This window comes from Cinclus cinclus, chromosome 4 (assembly GCF_963662255.1).
Source record: "Cinclus cinclus chromosome 4, bCinCin1.1, whole genome shotgun sequence".
Taxonomy (NCBI): Eukaryota; Metazoa; Chordata; class Aves; order Passeriformes; family Cinclidae; genus Cinclus; species Cinclus cinclus.
The window spans coordinates 21,030,754-21,055,424 of NC_085049.1; positions in this window are offsets into that span (position 1 = coordinate 21,030,754).

The following is a 24,671-nucleotide window of genomic DNA, read 5'->3' on the forward strand; positions in this document are numbered from 1 at the left end:
TGCTTTACTTCCCTGATGTTCCCACCAGGATGCAGACCCAAGCCTTGCATGGCAGGGGTATTATGGTTCTTGCTGGGTGGCTGAAGTCACTAGTGCTTTGGCCACTTGCTGCCATCTGAGGCATGTGGCAGTCACCTAGCAATGCCCCACCTGTCAGCTTGGATTGCTAAACTGTGTGTCCTGCTTAAATGAAGCCTTGTCAAAAGTCACTTTGTATTATTATTATTATTATTATTATTATTATTATTATTATTATTATTATTATGAAGGAAGGCCACCTGGGACATGGGGAGTCAAACCTGGGGTACAGGGCACAGTGTTGGTGGGGCACAGCAGTGCTCCTCGTGTGCTGAGCAGCTCATGTGCCCTGAGAGTGATGATGTGGCAGCCTGAAGCCTGTAAGGACTATGCACAAATCAGCTCTAGCCAAGTAAATGACTATAAAGAGGGTGAGGAGACCTATTTTGCCTTTCCCTGGACAAACCCTGTGAAAGTGGAGCTGCAAAGCCCTCAGTCAGTTACTTGCTGTCACAGATGCTTGAGAAAAGGGGGGAAAATGACTGGGTTTAATTATCATCAACAGATTTCCTAAATTTCAGTAAGGTGAGAGGGCTACCAGCAATTACTCCCTTGATCTCCTCAATGAAAAGAGAATGACCAGATACAGAATCACAGAATCATTTAGGTTAGAAAAGACCTCCAATATCATCAAGTCCAGTCTGTGTCTGAGTCACACCTTGTCAACCAGACCAGAGCACTGAGTGCTTGGACACATCCAAGGATGGGGCTCTACCACCTCCCTGGGCAGCCCCTTCCAATGCCTGAACAGCCTTTCAGTGAAGAAATTCTTCCTGATGTCCAACTGAACTTCCCCTGGCACAGTTTGAGGCTCTTGCCCTGTCAGATCACTTAAATCCAGGTGTAGCTTACAACTTTTTGTCAGAAGTTCCCTGTGCAGTATATTACCCCATCAGGACTGTCCCTGTCTCAAAGATGAGCTGCAGGAAGGTGGTTGTGGCTGTGTGAAGGCACCTGATCAGAGACACAAGTTTTGGTAACATGTTCTTGTAGATTGTCTGTATTGATGTGATTGTATTAAGTTTGAACAGCAGCAGCTCAGGGGGAGCAAGGGGATGTGATGGAAAGGCTGTTTCACAGGTGAGACAATCTAATGGAATTCTGAAGCCAGGTGTGAAAAGTACTCAAAAGCCAACTTATATTTTAGGAAAAAAAAAAAAAAAAAAAAAAAAAGAAAAAAAAGTTGGCTGTTATTGCAATGCACTAAAGCTTTTGACATAAAGGGAAGTGCAAGTGACAAATTCCATAATGATCTGGGCCAGGGAGGCTGCCAGGGCATTATAGTTAATGCTTAGAAATGGATAGTGATTGTGGTCATCCTCTGGAGTATTGCAGTTGGGGATTTCTGCTCCTCTACTGGCAGGTTAAAGGCAGTGATAACTCAAGTTTCACTGTGCTCATGAATTGGTGACAAAGCAGCAAGATAAAATCAGTTGTGAAATGCTACTTTGGCTCCAGCCTCTCCATGTTTGACCCCCCTGTCTTCCTGCTTGCTGTAGGTTGAATTAATCTGAAAGTTTTAGTTTCAATGGAATAATCTTCTTAAACTGCATACTTTTAAAAAGCCTTTTCAGAGACATCCTTTGTTCTGGTCTTGTGTAAGATGCTACAGAATAACACCCTAGTTTAGGACGTTGTTGCTATTTTATTTCAATATAAATGCCTAGATTCCTCAAAAGGGAAGGTGGTAATGGGAAGATAATTCTACTTATAGTACTTTGAGATATGTGGCCTGTTCAGTTCCAATCCCGTAGTCTGAAAGCAGAGGTGTCTATGCAGAGGCATGGCTAAATTGCAGTTTGAAAAATACCTGATGGTAGGTCTTTATGTGAAAAGGCAGCATTTTATTTTAAACTGAGGAAAATCCTTTCCATTTGGGTCATATTTCTGGGTGCATATATTTTACTTCTCCCTTGTACCTTTACTGTATTGTCCAAATATTTGTCCATAAAATATTTTTTGCACAATGCAGTGTGTTTCTTAGGTAGAGAAAGTGCACTTACTCATGCAGTTCTTGTATATGCACTCTCACCACTCCTAGAAAGGAAAATCCCTCCCAGATTAGAGCCTGGACTGGTTAAAAACCTGATTAGAAGTCATCCAAGCAACTGTTCACAGTAAATTGAAATCTGACTTGCGGTCTTAAACTCTTCAGAAAAACTTGATTTGGAGATAGTGCCACTGAATTCCTTAAATAATCAACTCCACGCCTTCCTCTTTAGGAGAGTTATTTGAAGTAACCTTTCATTTAGGGCTGTATGTCTAGTGTCTGGTTTTTCTCTCATTCCTCTTCCCCTTAGCTCACAGCTAGTAGATAACTATTGACAATCCTGTATCAACATTCATCTTGCAGCTTTACTGAAGCTTTAATATATGAAAAGTGCCATACTGAAATATAACATACGATGTCTTTGTGAGGAAGTTGAGAAGTACCTTATTACAGCAGAGTGTATTTCATCTGAAAAGCCTCCTGTGAGGTGGTTCCCTAAACTGCTCAAGTTCTCTCTGCTTGTAGCTCACTTGTAGCTCAGCAAACTCAGTTTTCTGTCTCTAACAAGTAGATGTGCTTGCTGTAGGAAGGCAGCAACCTCTAGGTCCTTTCAAGGTATGTCTTAATGCTCACGTGGTGGATTTTGTTTATTGACATCTTCCATAGAGAAGTTAAATTCTTTCAGAACTTGGGCGGCCCAGATCAACTTGAAAGTCAATACAATGTAAAAACAGAGCTGGCAGTATAGAAGGAAACAAAGGTCTCCATTGCTCAGCAAACTTTAGTTGTGCAGTAAGTTGCATTCAAGAATCCTTGCAGAATGGAAGTGTCATGGTAGAAGAATGTTGTAAATAATGAGTGGGTTTTTTTCTCTTCAGATCTAGGTTAGAAGTTCAGTGTGCAGACTTTATTCATAACTCAGGGAATGATGCAGCAACTAGTACGTGGGTGTTACTTCTGAAGCAAAGGAATAATGGTGGGAAGAGTCACCTCTTCAATTTCTGTGGGCAGCACGTGCAGCTGGGTTGATTTAGCATTAGTGTAATTCTTTCGGATTTCCTGTTTAAGCAGTATTAGATGGCAGACGTATCTAAACTCCTCAGTCACAGACACACTTAATTAGTATGGATCAAAGCAAACTACTTTCTCAACACTTTCTCCCTCCCTGTCCTAAGTACCCCACAGTGCAACCCTGGGCATGTCAGGTGGTAACTTTACTGTTCATGGTGAGGAAAGCTGAGGGCAGTCTTGGTTATTTTGCCCTAAAGTTCATTTGGTAGCATGGCATCAAACTGCAAAGTATCACAAAATAAAAAGGCTTGCTGGGTGTGTTCTGGTTCAGTTGGGAGTTTCTGAATTCCAGGCTTGAGGAGTTTGGGATGATCTGACTGCAAGGGTCCCTGAATGACCTGTATCCCTTGTCACTCTGGGTTCATCAGCTTGGCCTGACCGTGGGCCAGAGTAGAAAGTGAATCTGAGTCAGATATGAGCACCTTATCACTTTTCTATGGAATTAGGCAGGCAGCAGAATGTGGAGACTGTGCCAATTCTTACTTATGAGCCAGCTCTGTGCTGGCTGTAGGACAGCAGGTACCAGACCCCATATAAGATCAGCAGTGCTGTGGGCAGCCAAGGCTGAGCTGGTAATGCCAACATTTCAGGAACAAATTTGAGCTGCTAAGGCATTCATACTAGAAAAATTCATTATGTCATAAAAAGGTGCTGTGATAACTATGGTAGATCAAGGCTCAGTCTACCTACCTACTCACTGCTCCAGGATCAGGACCTGACAATAAAGCAATTCTGGATTTGGGCTCCTTTTGTCAGATAAAAAGGTGCTGTGGAAAATTCCTGTGAATTCTCCTTTACTAGGCCTGTCCTGGTCACCAGTGTTCAGGCACCAGCAGAGATTCCTTGCGTAGAAAGTCAAAATTGTAACTTGTTCTTGAGCTGTTTACTTCTGTTTGAGGAAGCACAAGTTCCACCGGAGCTGAGTCTTGGTGGTTCACAACAGAGCTTTATCCTGGAGCAGGGAGTGAGATCCAAGTATCCCCAGGACGTGCACAAATCCATATCTCTGTCTTCTCTGGTAGATCTTGCTGGCAAGAACAGAAGTGGAAAACAGTCTTTAGTTTTCATAGGATATCTTTTCACAGGGAATTTTTAACACAATTTTTCTTCTCTAGCTTCTTCTGAGCTGTTCTAGTGAAGATGCTCATTGACTAGATCAGTGAATAATTCACTCTTGACTTTTGGCCAGAAGCTATAGAAATTTGTATTATATTATTATGTTAGACTTATCACAGTGTGATTTGTTGGGGTTTTTTTTGTTGGTTTTTTTTTTATTCCATTGCTTCCAGGAAGGTTTCCAATCAATAAAGTATGAAGTAGTAAATTTACAAATCAGGATTCATCCTGTGCTGTGCTACTGTATGTTTGTTCCCATAGTTTCAAACATAGTTAATATGACTATCCAATATATTTATGTAACTGTTGACTAAAGACCCAAACACCAAAACTAGAATGTGTTTTAATAGAAAACAAAGATTTAACAAAAAATTCTCCCTTCCTGCCTCCTAGATTTCTAGTCCTGCATGTGCAGCCCACATAAGAGAATAGGAAGGCTTTTTTACGGATAAGATTCAGATTTTCATGGACTCAGAATCATATATGTTTCAGATACACTCAGTGATTCTGACAACTCACCAAATCCAGGTTTGTTTTGTGGTAGTTTTTTTCTTTCTTTCTTTCTCTCTCTCTCTTTTTTTTTTTTTAATGGCATTTGAAACTTAAATTGGTGTTAGTGGCTACAGAGATTTAGATTTTTTCAGATTTTCAGAAAATTAGCATCCATTGTTTTAGAAAGAAACCTTCTTAATCTGAGTCCTTTGAATAGGCGCATTTTTGTGAAAGCTCTTCTCATCAAAATATTCCAAAATAAAAAGGGAAAAAAAACATTTCTTCTGTTCAGAAGAGTAATGACTGAGTTTTAGAAATCAAAGATAGAAGTTGGCACCAAAAGTTCATAGTATTTTAGGATTACTCCCTGAATACATTAATATTCTAATAATACTGTATTTATATTTTTTCCCCAGTTTTGTCCTTTCCCCCCGCTTATTGTTGGAGAGAAGCCCCTAAAAGATAAAGGACAAGAAGGAACACACCAAATAGTAAAAACCCCTCTGAACAGAACCTCTGTGATTTTTTGTGCCAAAAAAAGCCCATTACAGCTCTGGAACTCATGGTGAAATAACAGATTATGCTGCACTGTTCTCATGCAGCTACTAAAATTCCTGTTTATTTTAAGAGTTTAGCACCTGCTCCACCTTCCATGAGCTTCCAAGATGGTTTGCCAGACACGACTGCTCAAGCAGAGGAGAGGATGGACTGAACTGTCTGGAGTTCGAAGTCTTAATGAAATACCTTTTCTGTCATTCTCCCAGTATAAACTGCTTGCCAAACAATTCCAGGTTTGTGGCAACTGGTGCTGTGTTTGTGCAGCTGGATAGATTTTTTAAAGGAGGGGAAAGGACCGAGGAAGTTCAAAGTTCACTAAGAGCAGTTCTTGTGAACATAGTTGGGCTCCCATATTGGTTTTGATCAGATTTGGTGAATACCTGCTGAATTTATTCCTGGAAAGTGTCAGTGTTCAGTGTTAAAAACAGGCTCAGGCTGCTGAAAGGAGCTCTGAGGCTTCCTGGAAACAGGGCTCATGCTCTTGTGCACATGTGAAGTGTGGAGTATGGAATGCAGTGTCAAACTGGATTATGGGCACCTTGCAAAGAGGGGGCAGGTAGAGATCTTGACAACAGGAATTAAGTCACCTGCTTGATCCCAGATGTATCAGAGGCGAACAGATGCAAGGGGGTGTCCTGAAAAGCATCATTAACAGAATACTGCTGTCACTGATTTTATTTAGTCTCCTCTCCAGAGCTAGATGAAACAAAATGGAAGTGGAATGATTTGCAGCTGGAAACTGGATGTACACAAGGAGGTAGTGCCACAGCCGCAGTTCCTGCGATGGGATGTGGGTGGGTGTGTGGCATTGACATTTGCTGGTGTGCATTCACATTTGGTTTGACAACTATCAACCACTGCACAAGGTGCCTTGACATAGTTTTCTTGGGGAAAAAAAAGGATAGAGAGAAGTGTAAGGTAGAAGAACTTAACTGGCTGAAATACAGAATAAGCTAATGAGTCACACCAGTGATTTAAACAATGTACCAATACTTCTGGGAAGAGTGCAGAAGGCCTTAAATAGTTGCTGGAAAAGCTGATGTTGGAAAATACCCGGTAGTATAAACAGATTGCTCCTATGAATCTGAAGACATGGCAGCTTTCAAACTTGGTAGTTCAAGGTGGATGCTGAATTTAGTCTTGATTTAGGAATAAGAATTTTTGATCAAATGCAAGGGGGAAAGTACTGTTATTAAAAAGAAGTTAGGATCTTTATTTTAGACTTTGGTAGAGGGAGATGAACAAAACTGTTTTGTTCTGATTGGTGTTTCTTGAAATAAAATGTAGGTGGCAATCAGGTAATGCATCTTAAGGGATGGTGACATCATGACTTGCTTCTGGAAATTGTGAAGTGTGAGTGAATTCAGCTTAAAGATTGGAATCTCCAGTTTGTTCAAAATGAATAAATGAATCCTCATCAACACAGTGCCAGAGTCATCTTAAGAATAAATCTTAACCCAGGAGAGGTAATTGCTTCTATTATTTCAGATGTGTTCTCCCCCTGCTCAAGAAAACTTCTCTGCAGACACCCACAGTGATGCACACAAACTGCTGCAAGGTGAAATATTTCTTAAGAGGAGGGCAACACAGAAGTGACCCTCGATTCCCACTGGTGTCCTGGCTGCCTCAGGGAAGACTATGGAGGTTGTGCTGTCATGAAATGGGGTATGAACAGTTTGAGAAAAGTACAAAACTCACTGGGTAGTTGAATAGTTATAAAAGTGATTTACTGGAATGATTGAGTCTCTTTTTTTCTCTATTGCAAATGGATATTTCTATGCTGGCACTCATTTCAGGACAGGCCCATCTTAAGGATTCTTGGTAAAATGGACAGTTAAAAGCTTTTATTCATGCTACAGGATTAATAATGGCTGTACTTGACCATGTGTGCTGTAATTCTTTTAATAGCTTCATTCCATTATCAACTATTTATTAAAAAGATTTCACCACAGATATGGGCTTTATGGAGATTACTGTGCACTATACTTAATTACCAGATGTTCAGTATGTTTACAGTATATCTGGTATTCAAGTAAACTTCTCTGTGTGAAAACCATCTAAAATGAACAGTTAAAATACCACTGTAAAGCTTTGCATTATAATAACTGGAAATGGAAATTCCAGCTGGGCAGTGTTACGAAACTAAAACTACAAAATTTCAGTCCTACTCCAAAACAACACTATTAAACTCCAGTAAAAATGTGTTTCGCTGTCTGAATTTACCTTATGCATTCTGTCCATCAGATAAACCATCACCCATGTGTTTTTCATATTCTATTAGTTAGTTTATTGCTGTCTTTCATCAAAACTATACAAACTCAACTGTATGCTCAACTTTGAAACCAAACTTTAGAGTTTTATGGTTAGGAAGTTCTGAAATTAAGACATGCCGAAGTCCAGGACAAGTGCTTTGCATTGTCTTAATGCAACCATGTAGCTTTCTTAAAATTATGTTTTCCAGGCAATTTTTTAATTACTCATTAACTCTGATCTCTTTAAATTTACCCCTTTTAGAAACATAACTAGCAAAGTTACCTAAGCCTAAGGCCAATCTGATATAAACTCAACTCACCCCCTTAAAAGCAGCAACATTTTTCTTTTTGTCTCAAGAAGTTGGCTGAGCCAGAATCTTTCTGATTTAAGTCTACTTTAATTCCTATTTCCCACCACTTTGTACTGGGCTAACATTGTTTTACCACTTAAATTATCCTTCTCCTTCCCTATTATTGATTTTGGGCAATTGTAGTATTTTAGACTCCCCGTTGAGTCTTATTTAATCCTAAACTAAGTAAGTCAAGCTGTTTTCCAGTCTTTCTATTCCTCTGGTAACACGCTTTCTGGTTTTCATCTCTCTATGACCAGAACAGCACTCAGATATTCTCATGCACCATGTCTCATGAGTACCCTTGTAATAAATTTCATAATTCTTTTTCAGGGAAACAGTAATGAATTTCAATATATCTTTCCATAGCTGCATCCTATCAGCAATTCATAGTCAACTTGTGGTCAATTAATGAAACCAGATGACTCTACCTTAATAGCCCCTAGTTTGAATCCAAAATACTTGTCCCTACACTCCCTGTTAATGATAGCACTCTGTATTTTCACCGAGCACAGCTTTGATTTTTCCCCTCCCAAACACACTCCTGTGACACACTGTTGTTAACATTAAGTCTTCCTGCAATTGCCTTTTTGTTACCCTCGCAATGCTTACCAAAGCCAGCTCTGAAATTCCAGTGGTTTCATGGCAAACACTGGTGTGCTGGGATAACTGAAATACCTGCAGTGCTGGTGTTTTCCTCCTATTTTTACCTGCTGCAGAAAGGGCTGTAATGACCCAATTATTATACAACCTAATTCTATAATAACAATACTATGTACCACTGCTCTCCTTCAGCTCTGTGTTTCTGTCTCTGCATGCTTCTGGCAAGAAGAGAGAGATCCATCTTGTTGCTTCAGTGAAACTTTTCAGTCCGAACCACAACTGGTTTGCTTTTAAACTTCTTCCAAGCCCAACACACAAGCAGTGTCCAGTGCTATCGAACACCTCTTTAATTTCTGTAAACTTAGGCCTGGGTCTGCTCTCAGTGGCACATAGGGAAGTTTTATTGTTGGCATTAAAGAGAAAGGAGCCAGGACCCAGGTGAGCAGTGACCCATGACTGATACCCCAACACAATCCCTTCAGCCCCAGGTCTGATTAGTCCTTCAAAAGCTGTGCAATAAGGACATGACAGTGTGATTTTATCCTTTTCCTGTCAGCTTCTCATCCACAGAATAGGCTTCTTCCCTTGCCACAACTTTATTAGAAGGGATATCACCCTAGACAGAGCGTCTAAAGGGATTATCACATTGTAAATGCAATTACATATTTCTCAGCATGTTGCCATTATTTGCCAGGGCAACAGGATAGGTTTGATCCCCATGTTGAGTATCCTCCTCTGTGACTGCTACAAAGTTTCAAAAGCCTCAAATCATCTGACATAAAAAGTGATAAATCAAGGTAGAGAGGCTCAGCTCAACTCTTAGCTGCTTGTGTTTCAAATGTTTTAGCTTAAGGACTTCTATTTGCGTTGCAATGGATGTGTAAGCAGTGTAACCATGCTTTGGAGGAGTTATTTGTTTATAAGCCCATAGGATGACCTCTGCTTGTATGTGATTTGCACCAGAATAATTATAACAGTAATGATGCAATAAAGAAGAACAAAAGTACTATCCACTCCCACCAAAGCTGCTCCCTTCAGTTCTTGCCACTAAAAGTGCTTGAGACTAACTTGGGATTTTGGTCTTTTGAAGCAGCATAATCCAAAGTTTTCACTAACCTTTTTCATACGGAAAATGGTGGAACTCATATTCACAGAATTGTTTCTCTAAACTCCAGGGCACTGTTTAACCCCAATTTAAAGTATGGTGCAAGAAGACAGGTGACAGTATTGTGGTTGTCAGCATTTGTACTTATTCTGTTGGCAGAATTCATGTTCTAACCAAACAAAATAAAAAAGCAAGTTCTATTTCTGAGGTATAATATTTTTAGTTATTTTTCAGAATAGTATTGACAATGCCAGTTAACACTGTATGGAAAAACTTAATTACATTTTTAATTAACAAATAAAAGCATTCTTATGCTTATGTTTTGGAGAGAGTTTGAAAAATTCAAGATGAGGCTCAAGAAAACCCAGAAATAAATTTTTAAAAGGTTCTACAATGGCTTTTTGTTTGTTTTCTGGAAAACATCTGTATTCCAAGCTACTATAAGGATTGCTTAATGTCTAGGATTGGCAAGTGTTGTTTGTAAAAGGATGCAGGTGAGCTGCTTGCTGTTGAGAAATGAGGTAGTGTGCTTCTCTTGACAGGGGGGCCAGGCAGGGTGGTGTGGGTATGAAATGATTGGGATACTGGCAGGAGCAGTAAGCAGAAGTGGTGTTTTGAGAAGTTAGCCGGGACATTATGAGAAATTTGGAAGCCCTTCTGGAGGGCAGGGATGTGCTGCAGGACGTGAAGAGGCAGAAGCAGTCTGGAGAACATGACAAGGCATGAAAGGAAAAGGGGAAGGGGAGGAAACTGGGAAGGGGAGCTGTCAGGAGATGCATGACTGAGGGGAGAAGAGCATAAGAGAAGTGAACTGGGCAGCTGCTGATTGAGACTGGCCAGGGAGGGCAAACAGAGATACCCAACCCTCTGCCCCAAAAAGCTGAAGTGCAGGAGAGTTATATTCACCCCAGTTATGTACCTAAGCTGTGTGAATTGATGTGTCACAGAAATACCTTGGGGTTTGTCTTGTAAAGCCCCTCTTTGCAGCACTCTCTGTTGCACACTGTGAAATGTGTTATGCAGGGCAGGAGCTTTTCAAACCAAGAATCTCTGTAACTGGTTCACCTGGAAAGAGACCCCTCTGGGAGGCACCGTCCTCCTCTCCTCACTGAGAATTAGCGTGAGACTTGCCCACCTCTGTGTAAGCTGAGAGTGCTGTGGTGACTCATGTGACACCCAAAGCCAAGCTCCATGTGGCACAAATAGCAGCAGAACAGGCCCTGGAATGTTTCAGGCTTCACGAGCTGCGAGAGCCCTGACAGCTCTATCCAAGGGTAATTCAGCCTTTGGTTTCCTTCCAAACTGTCAAGTCTGCACTTTTATCTACAACTCCCTGTTTCCAAGACTTACAGTGGGGTATTTGATGTATGACTGCATGGAATAGCAGTTCTTGTGCCCCAGTGGTGCCTTGTGGCTAGTTTTTTCCTACCTGTCTCTCTTCTTTTGTCTCAGTGTGCTCTGGGTGTCACTCTGAACATCTGAAACTTCAGCTGTGGTGATGTAACCTCTAAGAGGAACCATGCAGGTTTTGGTTCAGGTTTGTCAGCACGTGCTTTAACTAAGCTGGATGTATTAACATGCTCACCTTGTCATGTCATAGTTCACTGTCCTTAAGCCCTCACTCAAAACCAGTGTCTAGGAACAAGGTTGCCCATTTCCACACTGCTCTATTTTTCAGTCTCTTTTTGGTATGGTATCAGGGCAAGCCAGCCTGAGCCATACTTGCATCTTTTGGCCTTTTTCCACCACTCCTGAGTGGGAAGGAGCTGTGAGAGCATAAGGCAGTCTGCCGTGGGGTAGGTGAAAAAGTAACATACCAACCTATTCCTAGACTTTTCCCATTTGCTTTCCACAAAAAAAATCTTATTTTTCCATTGCTATTTCACTCCTTTGGAAACAACAAGCAAACAAGAATATGAGCCGCTGGACTGTATTTGCTGATGGTTTGGTGGGATTTTTCTTTGGAACTTTTGTCATCTTCCTGTGTTGCAAAGCACTAGGTCTCCAGGACAGTGTATTTAAGAGTCTTGTATTCAAAGCTGACCTCTGTAGTGGCACCTCTGCTTTCCTGTAAGTCAGGTGACAGAGACATTTCTGTTCTGTGCTCAGTGTAATGGGGCTCAGCCAGAGCAGAGCTCCCTCTGCCATGGCAGAGAACATGATGCTTTGTTCAGAGTTTCCCATTAAATGTCTACAGCTGAAGTCCTGCCTTACACTTGCATAAACACTGAAAAAGTCATGTCTAGCTCTTACTGCTACAATCTGTTTATATTTCCTGTCAAGCACCTCACATAGTAACTTAAAAAAAGAAAAAAGATGAGCATTTGAGAGTAGAAATAATAGGTATGAACCCCTGAATTCACTGAAATCAGTGGACAAACTTCCTTTGACTCCTGCAGTTAGGCTCTTGCCTCAAAAATACGGTAACAATTAGGAAAAACTGTCCTCTGACACCTTACAGTTCTTTTCAAGAGGATGTCTCAAACTACTGTGTAGCAGATTTCAGTCTAATGCTAGTCTCATTTGAACTGTTATTGAATTGTACTGAGCTTTAAAAAACCTTCAGGATCAAATTTTGTCTTGGATTTAGACTAATAAACCCTATTTCACTTTTCCCCCATAGCCTGGAAAGAGCAAAGCTTCCAATAACCTTGATAGGCTTGCATATTGAGAAAATCAGTTATTTACATAAAGACATTTCTCCAAAAAGAAATGGTATAATCTGGAACTACTTTTCCACCCTGTGTTTGCAATAAATCTTCCAATTCAGTAATTTAAAGGTGTTATTCCTATATAGAGTACTTATAGTCTAATAAAGTGTAGCAAATGAATCTGATTTGTCCAGTGACAGTTTCTTGAAATATTTTCCTTTTCTCTTTATATGGCAAGATGAAAGAGGACTATGCTAGTAGGTGCCCTGTAAACAGAATTGTTCATGAATGTCGTTTAAATGCCTCAAATCCATGCACACATTCAACTCATCAGTCAAGTGTCAAAACAGCTTAATTGCTTTTTGCACAGCTTTGATCATACTTGTGTTTTATTGGACTGTTCACATTTTCATTATAATCACTTATTATCTTTCCATACAGTTCTAACAAGTACTGTCTTCATCAAGATTTTTGCTGTTCTACTTCCCTATTTCATTTTTAATCTGCTAAATGAGCATTTCCTTTCTTTAGAAAAACAAATAAATCGAAAGGGTCAATTAGCTTTTGTGTCTTGAAACAAAGCTCTTTTTGTTTTATTTCTGCTTGGTCATTTATTATCCACAGCATGTTTAATATCTGTGATAACGAATTTTACATGGAATAAATTACATGCTCATCCTGATGAATAAAACCCCTGTTACTGTGCAGTTAATAATGCTGGTTGCAAACTTTGTTAATATCTTACAAATATTTTTGGTAATAACACATCAGGCTTTATTTATATTTCCTAGGAGAAAGCTGTCCTTTAACAAACTCAACAATTTATAAAGGGACATGACTGGTGTTATCCAAGGAGATTTTTAATCTTAAACCCTCCTGTTCTCAATTAAAAGGTATGACACAATTCTTTGTCCAGTTTGCCTCCTGTTTATGGCATTTACATGAAATATGGCACATTTAAAGCAAACACTGTAATTGTGTGTGCTTCATCAGGTCAGAGCATAATAATGCATGTGCAGTGTTCAAGACTCAATTTGCTCTCTAGATGCATTATAACCTATTTGGCATGATTTTTTCCCAGTGTATATATTAATGGCCAATAATGGCTCTGATCCAGGAAAGCTTTTAAGCACACACCTATCCTTAAGTAGGTGATCAGATCCCTGAAACTTGATGTTCTTTGCTGGTTTATGCTCTAAACAAACAAACACTTCACTGTTCACTGCCCCAAGCCTTCTCTTTCCTGACATGATCCTCCTTGTTGTAAGGATCAGCACCAGAGCCCTGCTCTTGTATCCTGCTGTGTTGCCTTTCATCCCACCCAGGGGAATTTCAAGCCTCTCACAAGGACCAGGGCATGTGGATGTGAAGCAGTCTGAAAATGGCTTTCCTTGACCAGGCAGACCCCAGCAAACAAACACCACCACATCTCCTATGCTCATTTGCCCTGTAACCCTGACCCCAAAGCTCTCACTGGCTCACTGTCCTAGGCACAGCTCCTCACATTCCTGATGCTCTCTCATGTGCTGAGCAGCTCTCCCTCCTCATCCTCCCAGCCTGTCCTTCCCACAGAGACTGTATCCAGCCATTGCCACTCCTGTTTGAGCTATCCCACCATGTCCCTGTGATCCCAACAAGACCGTAGCCCTGCAATGACACACAGACCTCCAATTCCTGTGCTTCATTCCCAACGCAGCTCACGGCAGTTCACAGGCAGCAGCCATAGACTGTCAACAGATTCATTAAATACATGTCATAAATGTATCTATACATATAAAAACATCTGTGGGGTGATTTATGAGGTGAACCAAAGTTCCTGTTATCTGAATATGGCATTTGATAGGGTCTAGAGCCCAAACTAGAAATTTAAACTGAGCTAGATCACTGAGGAAAATGAACACAAGATACAATCCCTCAGTGAAGGCACTGCCACAATTGCTTACATTTGCACTACTCCTTTCATTCTAGTTATATAAACACTAATCAGTTATCCAAAGTGTCCCCAGCAAGTCCTGGTGTCATCTTCTTCTCATATGAATATTTTCTAGTTTCCATCTTTTACATGTACCATTATAGCAAACTCTGTAAATTTTTCAGGCCAGAAGTTTTGTTCTCAGGGTGCTGGACTTGATGATCCTTATGCATCTCTTCCAGCTTGAGATTCTGATACACCCTTTTGCATTTTGCGTTAAATGTATAAAGTCCACTTTTCTGTTCAGTGCTTCATAATTTTTAAAAAAATTGTTATAAAAATTGATAATTTTCAGCTTCCTTTTTCACTTTTTTCTTCCCCCGAGTGGAAAATGGAGCTGTAATACCCATGAACTTTTCACTGTGCAGCAGAGGCAAGACTTGCACCATATGATGGTCATGACCTGCTGCCTACCCCAGCTGTAAGTGACAAGGATCCAAGATTAGGTGGTCACTTGACTTTTCCACTGATTTTCCTCAGTTTGTTCTCTGTTTCCTCGAAGTTCAGATGTCCCACCAATTTGAGGGAAGCTTTTCTCTTGTTTGTAATTGCCTCTGTGTGCCTCTCTGTGATGATAGTGCAAAGGAGACAAAGGTGAGCATGAGCCCCATTTTGTTTTGTGTGTTATTTGGCTGCAGAGTGAGCCAAATAAATTGCTCCATGTCAGAGAAATGATGGAAGCAGAAGACAGAAATGGATGACCAGAATCAGAGAATTCGGATGCAGAGTGCTTGTCTGACACAACTGTTATCAGACAATTTCACCTTTAAACTGATCAGATGGTCAGTGCAGGAATTCAGCTGGTTAGAGGCCAGGTTTGTAGTGTGATTTTAGGCTCAGTTCCCTGTCTGTCAATTGAGTTATTAAAAACCCCCATCTTCCATGCTTTTAAATTGGGGGCTATGATAAATACACTTTTAAAAATGACACTTGAATCTGATCAAATCGTACAGTTGGGTGTTTATAGCAGCACTGAAGACAGTCTCATGACTGCAATAAAACTAAGTGCCCATTTCAACAACCAGATGTGGGAGAAAAACATGCACACAAGGCCTCACACTTAAAAACCTTCCACATGGTGAGTGAGAGCAGCCCATTGTTCACTACGGGTTTGGGGTTTTTTCCCCTCTGGATTCCCAGCAGAAAGGGAAGTCAGCTTCATGGACTATTTTTCTTTTACATTTTCTTCATTTCATCACTCTGTCACTCTCCAGACATTAGAAATCTACAACTTTAATTCCCTCTACTCCTGGATCTATAGGAAAAAGGAAGGGCATTCTATCCAAGATCCTCTTTATTAGTATCCTGCCTCAGTCTGGAGGTTGTGTTTACACAGTACCAGCCTGGGGCACTTGAAGTCTAAAAGTCTGAATTGCTGCAAATACAACTTCTGTGCTCCTTAGGTAATGGCTGATTTTTGTTGTTTGTTTTTTGTTTTCTGTTTTTTGGGTTTTTTTAAATTTTATTCACTCTGAAAATACTTACAGCACTGTATAGTTTGAACAGTTAGAGCAGTAGAATGGGGAAGAACAGCTAGGGAGCATTTATTTGAAAGCTGGCATTTCACAAACTGGATTTACACTTTACTTTTGGTCTCTTTAGTCAGACTGAAATAAATAGCTCAGCTAAAACAAATGTGGTGGTTTTGTCTGACTTGGGTTTTTTCATGACTGAAATGGATATGGTAGTATTTCAGAAGGATTATATAAATGGCATTATAAGAATGTTACTGAGGCAAACTTTATGCATTAAAATGTTATCTTTTATTAAATCCAAATCAACATAGTTGAAAAAATCCCAACCAGAAACACTTTCAGACATAAAAGTGCTTTTCCAGATCTGAAGACCTCTAAGAGCCCATATAGCAATGAAGAGCCCATATGAGAGCCCATATAAGCAAATGAAGATGGGTAATTATCTGCTCTAAGTCATCCTGCAAGGTTGTACAACCTCTCTACAGGTGAGGACATGCCCTGATTTTGGAAAAAATCCTGTTCTCTTCTGCTGAGGCAGCCACGTGGAGGCAGCAGTTGGAAATTGCATCCCTGGGATATAAGTACCAGGCCATAAAAGCAGGTGCTCTGGGCATTGTGCCTTTAGTTACGTTGTGCCTTCTGGTCCTGGCAGCTCCTCTGAAGCGAAGGCAGTGGCAACAGAATTAGTCAGTGTGCAAGATGATGATGTCAGTGGAACTAATCTATTTTAGTCTATTTAATTATTGTGTTTAGCAGTCATACAGCAAAGTCTTCCAGTGTCAAAACCATAGATAAAGGCAGACTGACAATCAATTAAAGTCCACCTGCTTTGGAGTATCATTTTATTTATTCTTAGGTTCAGCAATTAAAGAAAGTTGATACATAAGACCTTATAAAATATTTGTATGCAGAAGCAAGAAGTCAAAATCCAGAGTAAATCTGGGTTCACAAAACCCTTTGTTCCAAGTAGTGAACAGACACACTGTAAAAAAACTCAAACCCAACTATTTCTTGAGGATCTCTGCAATACCTAAGCATGAAGAAAAAGAGCTAAACATAGACTTTTAATTTTGCTCTCCCTATCCCTTAGTGTTGCAGCCCTATTATTTACATTATTGTAAGACTGGGTCATTAAAAATTCAAGCAGAGCTAAGATGACTAGAAGTGATTTATAGTGTCAGTCTAGAAGATTGTTGGTTGTTTTTTGTTTATCCACCTGTTTTCTGACTCCTTGAATAATTTCTCTTTCTTTAATTTAGAAAAAAAAAAAAAAAAAAAAAAAAGGCCAGCCTGCTGCTACTGAAACAAATAGGTACTGTAGGGCACTTGAGTCCCAGGCTTTGTTTTGCTGCCTGCATTAGGTGGGTTTAGGGGCCAGATGCACTGAACTTTGCAACAGACAGTGCTGGGACCATCTGTGCAGAGTTGGGGGGTGTCAAAGAAAGGCTGTTTGTGTAAGTCGTGGGAAACGTAGTGGCCTGCCTGCCAGTGTGCTCCATGAATTGAACTAATTGAAGATTATACTCTAGAGCTTGCCGTAGCTCAGTGAGAGGATAATCCTTCATCAGCTGCATTCGCAGCCAGTAATTGGTGCTTATTACAGGGAGGAGTTCTCCCGCAGTGCTGCAGAAACTGAGAGGCTTTAGTGTTTAATTACTGTCTTTCAATAGAGATGGGAAGAAGGGGGAAAAAAGGGCCAGAGTAAGAAAGTCCGGGAATAAGGGGAGGGGCAGCAAGTGTAATGCAATTTCTGATAGTCTAGGCTAGACATTTAACAAGTGAGAGCGCCTTTTGTGTGAGAACACAACATTCTGGCATGGATAATGAGCCTCTGTTGTTTGTAATTAACCCCCGCCTCACCACAAAGTCTTTGTCTGGAATATTGTCTTAAACGGATTGTTTTCCACACCTCCAGCGCAGCTGAAAAGACTTTAAAGGTCTGACTTGCCACATTCATGACAACCTCACTTTTGAAAAGGTGTTTTGGTGGGGTGAGTTTGATTTGGTGGGTCTTATTTAATTATTTATCTATTTAGTTATGTACAGTTTATTGCAGCCCTGACTGTAGGTGACACTCCCATTTGTCTCTGGCTCCGTATTCATACTGGAAGCTGACAAAGAATGTATGGCCATACACATATACACCTGTGAAAAGGAAGTTGAATGATTCTGAACTTATAGATGTGAAAATGTTGATTCAGCTAAAAAGAGATGCTGCTAGTGTTTTATTTTTGGGTTTTGGATTTTCATTATATAAAATTCTACCATAGGTTAAAACTGATGTAATGTGATAATCTAGAGTCCTCATATGTGCAATTTCTTCTTTTCCAGGCACAGTTTTCTCTTACTCCAGTTCCTTCAATAATCGTAGACGAGTCTTATTGGGGAACAATGATGAGCCATTCTGGTCCATTATCACCTGAATTATGGTGATAATTCTAAATGTTTCTAAATGTTAATGGTATTGAAAAATGAGAATGCAATTTAAGCAAGGTAACCTGAACCCACTTCCCAGTTTAAAGGATGGGGGTCTAATAGGCATCTCACAGGCTAGTGTGTGGTGATGCCCTCTTCCAGATGATGTGAAGAGCTTACACTGGCTCAGAGATGGGGCACAGCCTCAGCACCGTCACAGCCCAGAAATGTAAATTCTCACCAGAGAAAGGCTGGGGAAGAAAGCAGAGGGGGCCCATCCCACGGATACTGCAGTGTAGTGCTCTGTGCTATCACTTATTTGTTTTGGCATCTTTGGAACAGGGCAACACTGCTCACTCATTTCAGCACCAGCATGTGATTTTAAAATTAACTCCATTTGCCTTTTGCTTGTGCAAATTGCACAAATGGAAGTTTGTTTCTTTCACCTAAGTCCGCTAGGAAAAAATACAACAGGCTAGTGTTGTTTGAGGTTACAGAAGACAAAAAGCATGCCTGCCACTACAAAACTCTTGCAAGCTTCATTATATATGTTTGTCTGTTGACAGACTGCGCCCTCTCTGCAAATATGTAGAATGGGGGAAAGAAGAAGGTACGTCACAAGTGGGTAAATTAGAAATTAAATGCAACTCTTGAGTAGAAGCAATATACCTGGTAAAATACGTGCATCTTTCCAGAGATTACAACTGACACTGTTTAAGCTTGAAGCTTGCATGCTTTTTTTAATTATATTTTTTCTTCTACACACAGCCAAGTACTCAACTGTGCACTAAGACCTATGGACTTCATTAGAATGTAAGTATGCATTCAAATTCATTAGATCTCTACACTATCCATTAATTATTTTCCTTGTGGCATCAGGTAACTAGTAAATAGCTGGGAAAAGTCACCACGCCATGAAAAAAATTCCCACCTTTTTTATAAATGACCATGGGGAGGTATAAAAGCTGTCAAAATAAGGAAATGGAACAAGATTTCACAGTACAACTTTTTGTATCAGAAGCAGTGACCTTTCTGAATAGAAAGAAGCTCTTTATTTGTCTCTTGTTGCTGAATACTGTTAACAATAATGGCCTAAATGAGACCTGCTGAGCACAAACGGAAAATAAATGCATAGTGGGTTTCTAGCCCAGCCACTCTCAGATGCTTAATTGCAAATTGCTAAATGCACAGTTACCAATTTATTTTAACAAAATAACATTCACAGACTCCTACCAGTTTCAGCCTTGGCACCTGTTGAGTAGCTCCTACCATCAAACAACTAATTTGGCTTTGTCACTGAGTAAGTATCAGGGCTCAAGCCCTTTTTGTTAGCTACAAATATCCAAACCCATCAATGTTCAGTACACAAGTGTGGTATCAGATATATCTGGGAGATGCTATTCTTTTAGTAGAGTAAGGTGGAAGGAAAGGAAAAGATTCCAGTACACTAGGATCTGTTCCTCTTCAATCTTTTCCTCAAAGCTCTAGGAAAAACACCGTAACAGCTGCAGTTGTTCACTGTCCAGAAGTCTTTGTAGTGGCAATAATCAAATAAAGGTTGGAGGAAATGTGACTTAAAATTGATGCCACAAGGAGCCAAAGAAACAAACCAAACCGAACCAGAAAAATTTCCCGAGCAACCTGAATCAGTTTAGCTTGGGAAAAGTGAGTAGACAGATAAAGCAAAACGTGGCAAAATTGGCTAGAAAGGATTAGCAAACATGAATCTAAGCTCTGCTCAAACCAAACAGGCTGGAGTGCGGCTGAGCAGGAACCTGCCTGGGTGTGCAGGGCAGCTGATGGCTCAGACAATCTCTCACCAGAGACAATCTTCTTCTCAGTTTATCCTCCATCTTTTTTATCTTTCTGCCTTTTTCCTCATGTCAGCCAAGAGAATCTACAAATGTATATGGATACGTCTCTGTGTCAATGTGACATGTATGTTTATAATACATATAACTTTAATAGCTTGAGTTTTAGAAACAGTTTAATCTAGTTACAGCAAAAATAGAGGCTGGAAAATTAGTCTGTTCTCATACCTAAAAAGCATAAATGTTCCCTCAAAAGTACCTACAGATAGATAAAGTAAAATAAGTACTTTTACAAGCTATTTAGAGAGTGTTGGCCTTTGGGAAAACAACCTTTTTTCAAAGGTATTTATGCTGTTTAACAGAGACTTGCTTTGCAATTTTTAAATACCTAAATGCTTTTGTTCAAGATCCAGGAAACTTGTAATGGGTAGGTATTGAATAACCTGCAAGGCCTTCTTAGACTTCAAAGTTTCGTGAATAATAAGTTGCTGGATGAAAAGAAGCAATATTTCAGTTATGAATTTTATGTATAATAAAGAGTAGTAATGATTCTTTACTTGCCTCCGGCAGGTCTCAGACCAGTCTTGTTGGAGCAGTTTGTTAAATCCACAGCAACTGCACTATTAAACTGAGTTACACTCAGGCAAGAGCAAACATTAAATGAAGGGCATAATTACAGTTTGTTCCAGTAAAACTGACTGGAACAGGGCAGAGCTAAACAGATCAGCTCATGGAAGCTGCACGTTTGTCCCAGCCCTTCCACTGAGGAGATAGAAGAGGGAAATGCCACCTCTTTAAACAATGTATTTTTAACTATGACATCTAGTTTAGATGGTTGTGGAGAAAAAAAAGTTGAACCATACTTTGGCTTGATTCTAAACACAGAGATAGCAATCAAAAAAGCAGGTAAGATATTTATTTTTGCAAATAGAACTATTTAAAAGTCATCCTATTTTGAGGACTGACTGGCACTTTTGAGTACTTGCAGTTGGTAATGGCAGAAAGCTCTGAGGCCATGTGGAGCCACTTCACCAGGTCAAAAACATGCATGCTATGAAAATGTGTCATCCAGGATGTTCACTGTTTGGTAAGTGGCCTCCTTGGCTTTCTCCCTCACTGTGAACCCTCAGTGTGGCCCCAGAAGTAGATTCCTTTCTCTGGACACACTCTTATTCCCTTGTCCATGTACGCACAACTCTCTAGCAGAGATTTGCATTAAACACGGTTAATATAACATTATTTTCTTAATCTTTTTTCTTTTAAGGCCTTAAAACTGTCTACTGCATCTTTTTCAGTGGCACCAAACATGATGGATTTGTTCTTTTTCTTCATTCATTGTCTGTTTTCTCCCCTGCATTATGTCACACCATACCTTGCTATGAACTGCTGCGGCTTAAAGGGCTTCAGTAGCACACAAAAAGAAACAGAAAATCCCTCAAACCTAGTTTAGAGGTTCATAAGAAGCATAACTGCTCTTCCATAAAGCCCTCTGATTCACTTCAAAACTGAAAAAAATGCAGTTTAACCTTTTACTGGCACTAGAGCCACAGTTCTGAGACAAATTTGTCCAACAAATACAGGGCCTTGTGTGTAAAGCCCTTCTATACCAAGGAGCCATGAGTAGTGTCCATAATTTACTATTTATTCATGACCATCTCTTACTGGTCATAAACTAACTTTCTCCAAGAAATCAGAAAACATAAGCAGCATGGCCTTTAATAAAATGCTGATGTATGTGAGAGGAATCTGTCACTACCAGTAAAGCAGCACTGTATAGGATCAGTCTACCCAAATTTATTAGGTGGTTTTAAAAGCTTCCTTCATCCTGAAATAATTACTACAATTTCAAGGAAGTCACTGCATTCTAATAAATGTATTTATTTTTTCACACACACACACACACATATATGTATATACAATTGAGACATAATATTTTAAATTAGTCTGGCTAGCTTAATTCTATAAATTTCTTGGAACATCAAGAAATTAATCTTCACATTCCCTTTGGCTTACTGACCCCACAGTCAGAGATTTCTGTTTATAGTCTGTTTAAACAATATTCTGTTGAGTTTTTGGCCTAATGGTATTTTACCAGCAAGGGTCAGTAAATTACTTTTACTACTATAAAATATCAGCAGAAAAAAAATGAGGAAAGAGGGTTGGATAATGTTTCAGGTAATCAGCATTTACAACCAAACTCTTAGCACAAATTCATCCACAGGGCAGAGAGATATTAATTCCAAGCAGGCTGAAGTCCCTGGCCATGAAGGTTTAGTTGAACATGGATTCAGACTTTGTTTGCAGACTTCAGCCCAGCAATACAAAGGAAAGTTATACTGAACTTCAGAGGCTCACAATTTGATCTCATTGATTGTTTTGACTGGACAAAAGAATCAAGCATTTGGGATTAGAGCACTTAACTCTTTTAAGATTGGTTAAGAATTTATGGCTTATTAACCAATTAATGTTTCTTTAAGCTCTTAGTGCCTTATCATGGCTGGGCTACTCTAAATTCCTAAGGAGACTTAAGCATCTACAGTGTCTCAGCATAGTTAAGATTTCTTCCCTCATTAAAAAGACTTAGCTATGTTAAGGTTCCTTAAGCATTTAACAAAGTTTATATGCACTGTAGTTGTTGCAAATTTCCTTCTTAATTTCTAAACAAGCAAAATCAGTGTAAAGAATCGTGCAGTATGAATTTGAGAGATCAAGCCCTTACCTGAGACACTCAAGAAATGAATTTAGCCTCAAAGTTAGCTCAGGCATGATGACCGATTGAACATTACCTTTGTGGAACAGAAACCTTCATCAAGTGGTTCTAGCTATGCCACCAGAGAGAATTCTTCTGCATTGATAAATCACCAGTGCATTGAATTACTGAAGTGCCTCACCAAAGAGCCCCTAATTTTTAAACTTGGGATTTGTTTTCATTGTGGTCGCATATGTATCCTAAATTACAAAAGTATTCATTAGTTTATGACCCTATTACTCCTATAGAGTTAAGCAAAAACTAACTAGTACACAGGTCAGTAAAGCCCTTGTATGAAAGAGATTAAGTCAGGACAGAGCGCCCAATGGCACTGAGTCCTTTCTCCTCTACTTCAGTGTATTTTGTTAAGTCAATAAAAAAACATTTATTTCAAATTGTTCACATGCAAAACAAAGACTATGCAATGCTTAAATTGTGTAGATCTTTCATGCACTTACATGAGGAGAAAAAAGAATAAAATTAGATTGTTCATTTTGAGCAAGTCAAGCAGGAAAGAAAACCACTTAAAATATTGTTGCCCAGTTTATGCTTAACTCTTCTTTTAAGCATCAAGATTGACGTGACTGAGAATTGTGTTTTTTCAGTTGAAAAATTCTAATTCTACTTCTAATGATTGTAGCAGAAATGCAGTAACCTGTATGATTCACTGACAGTTCTTTCAGATGAAAAGATAGGTGTATCTACTCATAATGGAAAGTAAAATGGGGAAGATTTTCAAAGATGCTCTGATACATGAAACACTGTTATTCCTGCCACAAACAGAAAAAAACAAAACCCCTCCACTCTTTCCTTTTTATGTCAGATAGCTTTTGAAGGAAGTTAGGACAAGTTATTTTTGTGGCAGCATTTCATGGAACATTAGTAAAATGTTTTTTTTTCTCCTTTCTTCAGTTTATTATTCTGGTGGGGGTTTTATGGTTGGGGTGGTTTTTCTGTGTGTGTTTTTTTGGTGGTTTGTTTTGGTTTTGTTTTTTTTGTGATATATGCTGTTACTTTGAGAAGATAATTTTTGCAGGTGCTTTCATTCACTCACACAGTCTAACAGTTTCATATAAACACAAATGCCCATTCTCACACCCAACTAAATAACAATGGATGACAGTCATAGGTAACAATAAGTATCCCTCCTTTATAACAGTCACTTTTCCATGGTCTTCCTTAAACTGGTTAGTCTGCCAAACAACTTGCTTGTCTTTCATAGGGACTACCTGAGGCTAAAAACATTCACAAATGTCAGAGGCTGAATTAAAAGTTACCCAGCTTCAAGAGCTCATCACTTTATTATTGCACTTAATATGCTTAAGCTGCAATTCCCAGTTACTGCTGTTCCAGCTGTGACAGCTCTGCAACCCCTCAGATGAAGATCTTGAATATCCAGCCAGAAAAGAAGCATCACATGGTTAGGTGTCTAGCTGTGGAAAAGATCATTATTTCCCCCCCCCCCCCCACCACACAGGACTTCTACAGCAGAAGCAGATATAGTCCTTTATCCTCTAATTTCCATCACTTCTCCACAATAAGTAAACTCTGTGGCTTTGCCCTGAACTCAAGGCCTACAAATTACCTCTCTCCATTCACAGTTTTCTTTTATCACGACACCCTAGACATCTTCAGTTTCTGAATAAAGTTGGTGATGGCAGACACAGATGGCTACCTATGACACAGAGAACAAAGGTTTTCCATCTGCACCAGAGGCCTTTGAAGGAGAACAGTAATGCTCTGGACTCTGTCAGAGTGATTCTGACTGTATGTTGCCCCTGTGAAGACACCAGAGGCTGCTAAGCACAAAAGGGATTTAAAAGACACAATGGATGTGCCAGGACTTTGTGGAATATGGGAGCAAAGCCAGCTAAAGCACCAAAATAGAAAGCAACTGCAACTTACACAATTCAAAAACCAAGTTCAGGTAAGATGGGATTTTGTGCATTCTTTATGACTGACCCTGACACAGTTTGTTGCCCA